This window comes from Typha angustifolia, chromosome 12 (assembly GCF_048772165.1).
Source record: "Typha angustifolia cultivar Huaian chromosome 12, ASM4877216v1, whole genome shotgun sequence".
Classification (NCBI taxonomy): Eukaryota; Viridiplantae; Streptophyta; class Magnoliopsida; order Poales; family Typhaceae; genus Typha; species Typha angustifolia.
The window spans coordinates 9,985,646-9,998,226 of NC_133250.1; the positions used below are offsets into that span (position 1 = coordinate 9,985,646).

General features: G+C 35.5%; 1 long non-coding RNA gene across 4 annotated transcripts; it reads right to left on the bottom strand.

The window, feature by feature from the left end:
* Window positions 1–11: 11 nt before the first annotated feature.
* LOC140771871 (uncharacterized) lies at window positions 12–11,593 on the bottom strand. Of its 4 annotated transcripts, XR_012106226.1 has the most exons (6): window positions 11,442–11,593; window positions 3,460–3,635; window positions 3,264–3,329; window positions 2,834–2,916; window positions 2,542–2,756; window positions 12–1,321 (listed from the first exon to the last, which is right to left on the bottom strand). It is a non-coding gene; the product is annotated as an uncharacterized lncRNA (long non-coding RNA). The 4 variants fall into 4 exon arrangements; XR_012106228.1 differs by lacking the exon at window positions 3,460–3,635 and having other exon boundaries at window positions 2,834–2,901; XR_012106227.1 differs by lacking the exon at window positions 2,834–2,916 and having other exon boundaries at window positions 2,542–2,613; window positions 11,442–11,588.
* Between the last annotated feature and the right edge of the window lie 988 nt (window positions 11,594–12,581).

Below are 12,581 nucleotides of genomic sequence, written 5' to 3' on the forward strand. Positions count from 1 at the left end.
GCCGATGTGGGTTACATGTATAAGATGACTAAGAAATCTGTCGATACTTTAGGGTAGTATATGCCTCAGAATAGTATTGTTAATATGTTAGAAATACAGTAATAAATATAGCATATATAATAAGAAGGTGGTCGATCGTGACGACGCTTTTTTGCTGATCGTAAATCTCCTTCCTGTACCAGGAAATTGGTGGGATGACTCTCACGGCAAACCATTCCTTCGCTGTAGCATTTGATGTGAGCAATGTCTACGTATTCAGAGCTGAGATTGGCCTTATATATCTATATACCTTTCTTAGTTTGGATGGAAATTACTTTAATCCTTGAACTTATTTTCCTTATCGATTTTTGCAGGTACCACATGTTGTGGATGAAGCCCAACATGCTCGTCCGGTCGATACACAGGTACATTGATCCTCCGTTAAACTTTGAAACGCATGGTGCTGTAAATTCCACCCCTCCGATCAACTCTAATTCTTGCAGTAATCTTGTTTCTGTCTTTGCAGGAAGAATTGAAGTCATTGGTAGACCATGGAAAGTATGTCCTTGCATGCAAGACCCCATTAATTATGGCAATTATGAAGGCGTGTGGATCCAGCACTGGATTTATCTCTTCGCTAGCTCTTGTCCCTGAATTTCTCCTTTGGATACTCTGCTGGTGGCAACCTAATGAGGCCAACTGTAGGATGTACATCTTAACCTACTCATCCAGTGTTTCAGTGATGATAATGGCAGCCAGTGTTTTGCTTCACCTAGGTACACCATATCTCAGTCTTGGAATTCTCTTGCCGCCCATCCTGGTGGTCATCTTTCGCCTCTTTATGGGAGGCTATCGCAGCGGGTTTGGCCGCGGCGCAAGAGATTATGAAGAAGATGAATCTAAGCTCAAGTTCACCTCGGGTATCTCATCCAAGGGTACTCATGTCGGCTGTACAGTATTGGCAGGCATTGTATTCAGTAACATCACTGACCAGCAGAAAGTTGTTGTCGAATATTCAGTATGTGCCACTTTTCTTGCAATACTCTTTGGCAATTTTGTTATGCTGCTTACGTCCATTAAGCCACCACTTGGCAGTTGGAGTAGTAGAAAACTCCTAGTTGCTGTTTTGGAACGTCTCTGTTACATTGTACTGGGGTTGCAAGCATCCACCAATGTTGTCACCGTTGCTGAGGTTTTGGGCATATACGGTGTTTTGTTCCCTTTCCTTATTGTTATCGGCCGAGCAGCGTATTGGTTCAAGAAACGATTCATCAACGAAGAAACAAGCAGTGTCGCCTCCCAAGATAATTTGAAAGGCTTGTCGTTGGAAATCTTCTATTTTCTGCATGCAGTGACGATGGTGTTATATTCTCAATATGTTGGGAGAGAAGCCTACAACTTCCATCCGAGTCTCATCATCAGCATGTTATTAATAAGTACGACCTCAATTTCCACATACATCCTGACGATACTGCTGTTGCCTTAAGGTAATACATTCCAACTTACATCATTTATTTGTGCAAACGATGTAAGATGCATTAATTTGATGGTTTGGATGTGTAACCGAATCTGATCGATCCGATATATAAATAAAATTTGGATTCATATCCATATAGCTTGTTAGACTTGGACTCGAATCAAATTTTACATGGAAAAAGTTATTACAATATTTATATCTGATCCGTTTATCATTAAATTATGTCATACTCAAATCAATCGGATATAATAGATCGGATTCAAATTCCTCATAAATAGCAAACATAATGTGAAATAAAAGAACATAGAATAATCTTATCCCAAAGCAGCAAGTCACAGCTTTGACATAAAATTGTGATTCTAAAAGTTAAAACACACTGTATTAATTTATATTTTCTCATCCAAAACTACACACTAGAGATTATTCATATTATATAGGTTCTAGAGTCATACAATGCTTCTTTTTACATAATTTAAGTATAAATTCATTTCTAACTTGAAATGAATCCATTTACTCCCGAGTGAGACGGACTCAGTGCAAAATTTAGTCCAATAATTTGTTCTATAATTTGGAAACTTTTTAAATAACACTTTATATTTTTATTTTTTATTATTAACAGCGGTCTTCGAGAATTATATAACCTAATTCCTTTTTCTTTCTGATAATATATATATTTGTTAACCGTGAAATTTCGAAACAACTGTCTATACGATTAACGCCCGATGACCATGTCTATGTCTAGAGAAGAGGTGGGTTGGGTTCAGAGAATTCCTATTTGCTTGACTATCCAGAATTGGCATATTTATTCTCTAAAATCAGATACGAAATTGTTTAGAGAAGAGAGAGAGAGATGAGAGGATTTCCTTCCATGTTGGTCTTCCTCTCAGTCCTACTGTCCCAAGTCCCAACTCCGGTGATGAGATCTACTCATCTTCCTCTCTCTCTCCCACGGTGATTTTCTATGTTTGTCTTTCTTCACCTACCGACGGAATAAAGAATAAAAAGATCAAGGGAGTAGGATGCGTACTCTTCATTTGTAACATAGCAAAGATATATGCATGATGAGTTGGTTGAAGAAGTCTGACCTGAGGAACTCTCCATCGGAAAACCAGCATCCTCGTCGCCCCCGATCATCGCTATTGCTCAAGTCTCCCAAACTGTAAGCCAAGTGATCAACACCGGAGAACAATTAAAGGAAGTAGATAGGTACGTGTGGGTTGGGATTAATTCTTCTTTGTCTGGTCCCCCATCTAGAGTGCATATTCCTCCAATAATTTTGTCCGTCTTTTTCGTGATTCATCTATAAAATGAGTCTTTTATTATGTAATAATTGCTTTTATATTTACTTGTATTTTAGAATAAAAATATAATAATTACTTTTAATGCAGTAGAGCAATAGAGATTGTTGAACTTGAGCAGCTTCCTCTTCCTCTTGGAATTGATGTCTGGTGTCAAGCATTCTTAGGCAAAAGAAGATAGATCGATAGATAGTATTTATTGGTAATCGTTCCAAAAGGATGAAAATGGTCATTAGTCCATTACCAGCCCTAATCATTTCAGCCAAATAATAAGAATTAATGATGCCTTGCAACGTGTAGTCAACAGAATGAGATGTGTGTATATATATAGAGAGAGAGGGAGAGAAAAGAAAAGAAAAAACTTGTTAAAGAAACCGAATACAAGACTTATGCCTAGTCCAATAGCCTCGGACGAAATCTCATTAACCAACAGGAGAAGAAGCAATAAGACAGAAGATTTAACACCGATTATGGCACACACAATTATGTTATTAAAACAAAAAACCTACCAAATCATGAGAATCGATTCTCCTCTAGTAGTTTTGCCCCCTTTCATCAATAGGAAAATCCCGACCCTGAAATAGAGAAATTAGAGCAATGAGAATCAACAAAATGGAAGTAGCGGAAAGAATAATAAGAAGAAGAAGAATCATTCAAAATCGATCTCCGATGAGGAAGAGAACTAGCGCAGCGAGCTCGAGAGACCTAGAGAGAGGTGGTTATCTGGTGGTTGATTCCATAGCAAAAGATTTGACCAGCTCGAATATGGAGAGCACCACTGTCCAGGTTCCTACTTGGAGTAAGAGCTCTCGATCGCCGTCCGGGACCGGTGGTTCATCGGAATGAGCAACACAAGCCATGGGATTGAGAATTTGATGTTGCTGCGCTTTAATGTTCGTTAGCCACTAGTTAGTTATATAAGACTTGGGAGACGCGTTCTCAAGCGCACTCGGCTTATGTACATTATAAAATTAAGGGCAAATTTTATAAGATTTCTTTATATATATATACTTTTTTATGTTTTGAATCCTAAAATTAATCAACCTTCCGAAATTACCAAAATATCATTTCTAACATAGGAATAATTTGAAACTAAAATCTACAAAGGAAGAATTCAAATAAAAAATATATGATTGTGAGAGTAAAGGTTACGAATCGATTTGATCTGATCCGTAATGGTTCTGGACTAGATTAAGAATGTGACTTTCGAAGAAAGCTACGGATAATCTAATCGTTGGATCTTTCTAATCATGCGACAGGTTGTTCGGAGGCCGTCATGCATAGATACACTCTTGTGCACATATAATCATGACATTATCAAATAAAACCTACTAACATATTCATGCTCACATAATTCATCACCAAATAAATTCATACTCAACATAATGCATCTTAGAGATCAATCATACTATCAACAAAATAAATATGTTAATATATGAATGTCCAAGTCCACAACAACCATATTAGATAATTACATAATCTAGTAGGACCCACACATGCCATGATAAACCTTCAAGATACAACTAATACAAGAGAACACTATGATTCAACATGTATTATATAAATTATTGTCTAATACAAAGGAGTACAAATATCAAATACTAGTACAACTCAATTTCTATAGAAACTATCATTTATACCGTCTCAAATCTATAGCTCACATCATTATCGCTCTAAAATATCTTCTCAAGATATCTCAAGTGGCTATCACATACCACATATCTGAGGGGGTTAGAAAAGAAATAAAGAGAGTTGTGAGCAAAATGCTCAATGAATAGACCTTACTCCGAATAAGTGATGTAAAACAGAGAGTAAATCATGTACTGGATAATGTGAATTAGAATAGCATCATGTCATGAATGAGTATATGAATATAACCTCAATAATATATAAATTAAAAGTAGATAATATGTCATAACTGATAAAAGTATATAATCATTGACAATAAATAAACAAATCACTATGTCATACTATCATTATAACTCTTTTTCAAATATGACACATAATGCATGCCGACCATGACCATGCTATTGTACCAAATACAACCATATATGATGTATATTGACCACTCGATAATCAGGTAATCAAATGATAATAAAATCATATGTATTTTTCGACATCTTAATCATCAATATCAGCTCTATATATCATCATCATACTAGACCACTGTGCACAGTTAATACCCAATACATGGTCTCAACATCATGCCCGAAGGCTCAGAGCATACTCTGCCACCCGCAAGAAGTGTCTCAAATATAACGACACCCTGCCACCCGTTAGGGTATTAATATCCATCCAGACCGGGCACCCTTCTAACTAATAAAAACCTCGTAAGGATAACTTGTCACATATGCTCTAGCGAACGGCATATGTCCGAATGTTTGCTGTGCACACAGACTAACGACCTCGGACGTAAGGCCAATAGGATTGTGACTATGTCGAGCAATCAATCATCTCTAGGCACGCCCTAACCCTCGCACCCATTTAGGTATTCTCACGCTTTCTGTCAACTATCCTATCAATCACATTTCATGCTTTCCTTCTAAATGACAAATTATATGCATATATCCAGTACGATAATAAGTCAATGCATAACAGAAATTTCGGTGAAACAAGAATCAAAATAAAAATGATGCAATGTAGTCTCCAACCATATAATCAACACATGCATATATATGCTAATATATGATATGTATACTCATGCTACAGATCAACTGGACATAAAATTATCTCTAATCATCTCTATTTATTATCATCATACTCATATATAAGATCAGCCTAATTATATGCATGATAAAAATATGCTCGATTGTAATCATATCTAAATAAATTCATATAATCATGCTATAGGTCAAAACATGCATGCACATAATATATAATATAACATAATTTGAGAAAGATATCTAGGAGATAAAACTATTCACTCCTCATTAGAAGACGCAAACCACATATCACTCACATCCGGCAACCGAGTGACAACTCATCACTAATAGGGTCCACGGGATTTCACATAAGTGGTTCGGAATCTGAAAATATTTAAGTAGTATGATGTTAGTCGTTTATTCAATTAGAATTAATTTATATAAAATATGATGATTTATTATGTTTAGAATTCCTCTTTTTATATTTTATTAAATATCTAGATTTAATTATAGATATAATTTTGGTAATATAAATATGCTATTATTATAAAATGCTATCTATGAAATAAGAATAAAAGGTTTGTTCTTTTTATATAAAAGTAGTCTAAGTATATAATTATAAAATAATAATAAGAGGCTTATATATATAATTATAAAATATAAGTATAGATAAAACCAAATTATAGTTAATCTTTGCGGTTCTTACTCTTTACATTAATAATCGCTAAATACAAGTAAAATAATTATTATCCGGTCATAGAAAAATAATTATCAAAGTTTAGTATTTTATTTTTATACAAAATAGTATATATAAATAAGGTGCTAGAACACATATTATATATATATAATGTGTATTCTAGCACCTTATTTATATATACTATTTTGTATAAAAATAAAATACTAAACTTTGATAATTATATATATATATATATATATATATATATATATATTATGAAGGGTATATTTATAAACTTCATGACTATAATTAATGCAGCTAAGTATTAATCTATTATATGCAAGTAATATTATATGTAAATAATACAATTAGGTGTCTATAATATAATAAACTATTAATTCTACTAATTATAATTAGCTAATAATTATATTACTGAATATATATATATATATATAATTTTCTATCTAAACTAATTGTATTAACTACATAAAATACTTAGTTAAAAAGGAAAAAGAAATAAAGCTAAAATAAAACCCCTGACATAGTGTTGGGCTCAGCCCAGCACTGTTTTGCTATAGTGCTGGGCCGAGCCCAGCACTGTTTTGCTATAGTGCTGGGCCGAGCCCAGCACTATTGCAGTCAGGAGACAGCAATCGAGGTGGGAGGAGAAGAAGAAAGGAAAAAGAAGGAGAAAGGAAAAAGAAGAAAGGAAGAAGAAGAAGAAGAAGAGAAGAAGAGAAGAAGGAAGGGAAGGAGGAGCCGAGTCGAAGGTGTGATTAAGGATGATAGACTGAACTTATATGGAAGGTAGTCTCTTGGAGAGCAAAGAATTCACGATCTAAAATAATCAATTTTGGCATACCATGCATCTTGGCGACGTCTCGCACATAAACCTCCACGGCCTTCCTTGCCGTGTAGTGATGCACCAAGGATGAAAAATGTGCATACTTGCGGAGGTGATCTACCACCACCATGATCACAGAATATCCTTTGGCAGCCGATAGGTTTTGTCGATTCCATCTTGGCTCTTATACACACCTCACAAGCCTTGATGTAGGCTTGTACATCCTTCTTCATTCCAGCCCATGTATAACTCTGACTCAGCCATTTATAGGTGTGCAACACCCCTTCATGTCCAACCATGGGGGTATCATGAAAGTGACGCATCTATTTCAACCGCAAGTGGTGGTCAGCTAGAACAATAATCTTGCCTTTGTCCACCAAGAGTCTATCCTTCACCATAACTCCTTGCATACAGCTGGGATCTGTAGCAAGGTCATCCCACATCCTCATGGTGTCCGAGTCCCTCTTGTAGGCCTCCTACAGCTGCTGGAAGAAAGGAAAAATCGGTGCCAAAATCGGTGCCAACTCGGCTGGATTCAGGCACCTTGATAAGGCATCGGCGATGCTATTTTTGGTCCCCTTCTTATATACTAACTCATAATCATATCCAAGTAGCTTGGACACCCACCTTTGATGGGCTAGTGTGTGTATGCGCTACCCAAGAAAGTATGACAAACTCCTTTAATCGATGCGGATCGTGAAACGTCGCCCAATGAGATAAGGCATCCACTTGATGATAGCATGAATGATGGCGAGCATTTCTCTTTCATAGATAGATAGCAGCTGTGAATGCTTAGAAAGAGCCTTGCTCATGTAAGCCACGGGTCTGCCTTCTTGCATCAAAATAGCTCAAATACCGACTCCAGACGCTCACACTCAATGGTGAATGGTTTGATAAAATCATCGCTTTCTTCAAGGCTTCAAATGCTTTCCTTGCTTTCTCTGTCCATATGAATGCACCCTTCCGCAGCAAGGTCATGAGGGGAGCCACAACCTTGCCATACTTTGCCAAAAACCGACGATAGTAGCCGGTTAAGTTGAGGAAACCATGTAGCTCCTTGGTAGTCTTGGGCATATAATATGGCCTAGGAAGTCAACTCTTTGCTGCCCCCATAAACACTTGGAGTCCTTAGCCTTCAATTTGTGTTGCCACAATAGGTGAAGTACTGTCCGAAGATGTGGCAAATGCTCCTTTCATGTACGACTGTATACCAATATATCATCAAAGAGTATCAACACATATTACCTCAAATGAGACCTAAAGATATCATTCATCATTCATTAAGCTCTGAAAAGTGGCAAGAGCATTAGTAAGATCAAAAGACATTACGAGGATCTCGTAGTGCCCATCATGAGTTCTAAATGCCATCTTGTGCACATGGGATGGCTCAACTCTAATTTGATGGTACCTCGCCACCAGTATAGGATATCTAATGCGAACGGGGTCAAATCGGATCACATCATGGAGAGACTAGACTTAATAGATTGAGTCATAAAGTCACGAACGGAGAGACTAGACTTAATAGATTGTTGAGATTTATATGAAGCTGCAACAATTCCCATCTTTTTTTCACTCTCAAGAAGCCACAGAATGACCAACTTCACTGTCTTTTTCGAACAATCTCTCTTGACCACTGAAAGGTATGACTGAAGAAAAAGATGATGCTGACTCAAAGCATGAATCCCCTGTCTAGCCCTCTCCGTTTGAAGAACCCATTGTTGTGTGAGTCGTGAGAGTCACAAAGTCACGAACGGAGAGACTAGACTTAATAGGTTAGGTTGTTGATATTTATATGAAGCCGGAAGGGTTGAATTTTATACGAAGCCGCAACAATTTCGAGAACACGACAATTCCGAGTTGTGTTCTCGTATTATAAATATAAGACGTCTCGTAAGGTTGCATTCGCAGGAGAGATAGGAGAAGGGCGCATTCACAGGAGAGATAGGAGAAGGGCTCAACTATCGACAAGGTTCCCGATTTTCCAATGGACATAAGAGCATCTCCAATGCTTGCTCCATATTTGGAGCCTTTGAGCCAAAAATGGAGCAAGAGCCCGGTGCACTCCAATGCACCGGGCTCCATATATATTAAAATAATAATATAATATATATTATTATATTAGATATTTTAAATTACTTAATAGATCATCTTAGCGTTATTATTTTTTATTAAAAAATATATTGTCAGAAAACTCTCATCGAGATCTTTAAAATAAGACTAATATTCAATAGTTTTAGAAATAATTTTAAATTACTAATTTTTTAATTAAACGTATCAAAATTACATTACACGAAATAATCGAAATAAACATTACATGTCATTAACTAAAAATATCAAAATTACATTACATAAAATAAGCAGAAATTAACTAAACATAATAAAAGCAATAGATGTTTAATATTCTGGCAAGTCATCTCCGTAGCCACTGGTTCCGGTTCTGGTTTTGTAGCCACCGGTTCCGATTCCGTAGCCACCTTCTCTTTCTTGACTGTGTCCACTTTCTTGCGATGAACCTCCGACTTGAAAATGAATATTGCTTCTTATACAAATTTCTTGTCTTTTTCTTTGAAAGAAAGTACGTTCATCCAGATCTTCAATTTTATTTAAATCAATTGACAAGATCTCTCTATTGAACACTTATGGCAGAGGCACGGGAATGAAGGAATATAAATTTTAATGTAATTTTTATTTGATGTATTTCATGTTTGATGTATTTCATATCTAATGTATTTTAGGATACATAATTTATTACTCATTTTTATAAATAATAAAAAAAATTAAATTAACTTAAAATTAATTTAATATTAGACTATTTTTATAAATAATTAAAAAAATAAAATTAAAATTAACTCAAAAATAATTTAATATTCGAATTAGCGCACCAATTCCGAGAACACGACCCTTCTTGTGTATTATAAATATAAGACGTCTCGTAAGGTTGTGATCGACAAGGTTAAACTAGAGAGCTCTGGCAATTTCGCAATAAATACGGTGAGAGTTAGCTTTAACATCTGTGAGAAGGGCGCATCGCAAGAGAGATAGGAGAAGTAACATCTGGGAGAAGGGGAGTCCACATAAAGAGCTCTGGCAATTTCGTTATAAATTCGGTGAGTTAGCTTTAACATCTGTGAGTTAGTTTTAACATCTGTGAGTTAGCAGACCTACCAGTAGATAAAAGAACGTACACAATTTGCAGTTAACCGATGTGGGACTAATGTAGTTCTCGCTTGGATTATTTACCTTAATTTCTTTATGTATCTAAATGCTTTTAATATAACTTTTTGGTCCTAAAATCAAACGAAAAAGCCTAATCGAAGTCTCCTACTTAAAATAAAATTCTACCAAACAGAAAATATCCTCTAACACAGCTATAAGTAACAATGACCCTCTGCTAGCTGAAGCAAAAGCAGTCTGAGTTGACTTGATGCAAGCTTTCAAATGCAATCTCTCTAGGTTCATCATCGAATCAGACTCTTAATTGGTAGCCTCCTTACTCAAATCTAAGAAGACTTTCCTTTGAACATCTCTTACTGTAATTGGGAAGCAAACTGTGTCGCTAATACACTAGCTAATCAAGGGAGAATCTAATCTTTCTCTAAGGTTTGGTATATTACCCAAACTTCTGATTTATCTACTCACTTGTATAGTGATGTTTTGGCATTTGTTCAAATACCTAAAAGCACTTTTGCCCATTTTTTGAGGTAATAAATACATTTCTTTTTTTTAAAAAAATTAGAGGGGTATTGAAATATTTGTCTACTTATATCAAATAACTTTTCAAGTTAAATCTCAATAATTTAATAGAAAAAAAAAATAAAAGTGCTCTTTACTAAGAGACCTATCAAACTAGAATAAATTTTTTTTGCCTTTTTATGTCTCAATTATTTAAATTTTAACGGTTAGTTAACTTCAATAGTGTCCATTAAATATATATATATATTAAGAGGTATTGATATAAAGAGGGATATATAAGTAAATAAATTATTTGAAGGATATATATGTATGTGTGTAACCGAATCTGATTCGGTAAGATATAATACAAAGATTGAATTATATCCATTTAGTTTGTTGGGCTTAGACTTAATTTCAAATAGAAAAGATTTATTGCAATATTCAAATCCGGTCCATGTATTATCGAATTACATCAAACTCAAATCAATCATATAATATAATAGGCCGAATTCTTATTCCTCATGAATAACTAACATACTGTAAAATAAAAGAAAACATAATAATTTTATTCCAAAGCAGCAAGTCATAGATTCGACATTAAATTATGATACTAAAAGTTGGACCACAATACTAATATAATCTCATCCAATACCACACATCCCTACGGTCCTATAAATTTGGGGATTTTTTAAATAACTCACTCTCTCTCTCTCTCCTACGTTGGTTTTCTATGTTTGTCTTTCTTCACCTACGGACGGAATAAAGAATAAAAGATCAAGGGAGTAGGATGCGTACTCTTCTTTCGTAACATAGCAAAGATATATGCATGATGAGTTGGTTGAAGAAGTCTGACCTGAGGAGCTCTCCATCGGAAAACCAGCATCCTCGTCGCCCCGATCATCGCTATTGCTCAAGTCTCCCAAACTATAGGCCAAGTTATCAACACCGGAGAACAATTAAAGGAAGTAGATAGGTACGTGTGGGTTGGGATTAATTCTTCTTTGTCTGGTCCCCCATCTAGAGTACATGTCCCTCCAATAATTTTGTAGAGCTTTTCGCGATTCGTCTGTAAAAAGAGACTTTTATTGTAATAGCGATTGTTAAACTTGAGCAGCTTCCTCTTGGAATTGATGTCCGGTGTCAAGCATTCTTAGGCAAAAGATAGATAGATAGTATTTATTGCTATTCCTTCTAAAAGGATAAAAATGACCATTAGTCCATTACCAACCCTAATCATTTCAGCCAAATAATAAGAATTAATGATGCCTTGCAACGTGTAGTCAACAGAATGAGATGTGTGCATATATATAGAGGGAGAGGGAGAGAAAAAAAAAACTTGTTAAAGAAATCGAATACAAGACATATGCCTATATAAACTCGACTATGAATAAACAGATTATCATGTCATATTATCATCATAACTTTTTTCAAATATAACATATGATGCATGCCGACCATGACCATGCTATTGTACCAAATGCAACTATATATGATGTATATTGATCACTCGATAATCAGGTAATCAGATGATAATTAAATTATGTACATTTCTCAACATCTTAATCATCAATGTCAGCTCTATATGTCATTATCATACTAAACCACTATGCACAATCAATACCCGGTACCCAGTCTCAACATCATGCCTAAAGGCTCAGAGCATACTCTGCCACCCGCAAGAAGTATCTCAAATATAACCATACCTTACCACCCGCTAAGGTATCAATATTCATCCAGACCGGGCACCCTTCTAGCTGATAGAAATCTCGTGATGATAACTCGTCACATATGCCCTAGCGAACGGCATGTGTCCGAATGTTTACTGCGCACACAGACTAACGACCTTGGACGTAAGGCCAACAGGATCGCGACTATGTCGAGTGATTAATCATCTCCAGGCTTGCCCTAACCCTTGTGCCCACTCAGGTATTCTCACGCTTTTTATCAATTATCCTATTAATTATGTTTCATGCTTTTCTTCTAAATGACAAAT